The following is a 740-nucleotide window of genomic DNA, read 5'->3' as shown; positions in this document are numbered from 1 at the left end:
TGCCTCTCTTCCCACCTCCACCACTTCTTCCACTTCTGCCACCCCTGAGACAGCAAGACCAACCCCTAACTCCTCCCCTCCTCTTTGGCCTACTCAACATAAAGATGACAAGGATGAAGAGTAAATATTTTCTCGTCCTTATGATTTTCTTAATAACAATTTCTTTTCCCTAGTTTACTTTAAGAACACAGCATGTAATACATATAACATACAAAATATGGTAATCAGCTGTCATTGGCCGGGCACAGGGGCTGATGCCTGTAATCCCAGTCCTTTGGAAGGCCGGGGTGAGTGAATCACTTCAGGCCAGGAGGCAGAGGTTGCAGTGAACTGAGATCATAGCACTGCACTCCAGCAAAAACGAAAAACAAACAAACAAACAAAATGCTAATCAACTGTCATTGCTAAGGTTTCTGGTCAGCAGTATGCTGTTAATAGTTAAGTTTTCGGGCTGGGCGCAGTGGCTCACGCCTGCAATCCCAGCACTTTGGGAGGCCAAAGCGGGTAGATTACCTGAGGTCAGGAGTTGAGACTAGCCTGGCCAACATGGCAAAACCCCGTCTCTACTAAAAATACAAAAATTAGCTGGGCGGCAGGGTGCGGTGGCTCATGCCTGTAATCCTAGCACTTTGGGAGGCCAAGGCGGGCGGATCACGAGGTCAGGAGTTCGAGACCATCCTGGCTAACATGGTGAAACCTCGTCTCTACTAAAAATACAAAAAATTAGCCGGGCGTGGGAG

This window comes from Colobus angolensis, unplaced genomic scaffold (genome assembly GCF_000951035.1).
Source record: "Colobus angolensis palliatus isolate OR3802 unplaced genomic scaffold, Cang.pa_1.0 Scaffold28, whole genome shotgun sequence".
Classification (NCBI taxonomy): domain Eukaryota; kingdom Metazoa; phylum Chordata; class Mammalia; order Primates; family Cercopithecidae; genus Colobus; species Colobus angolensis.
The sequence above is the reverse complement of the archived record's forward strand: the minus strand, read 5'-3'. Positions refer to the sequence as shown.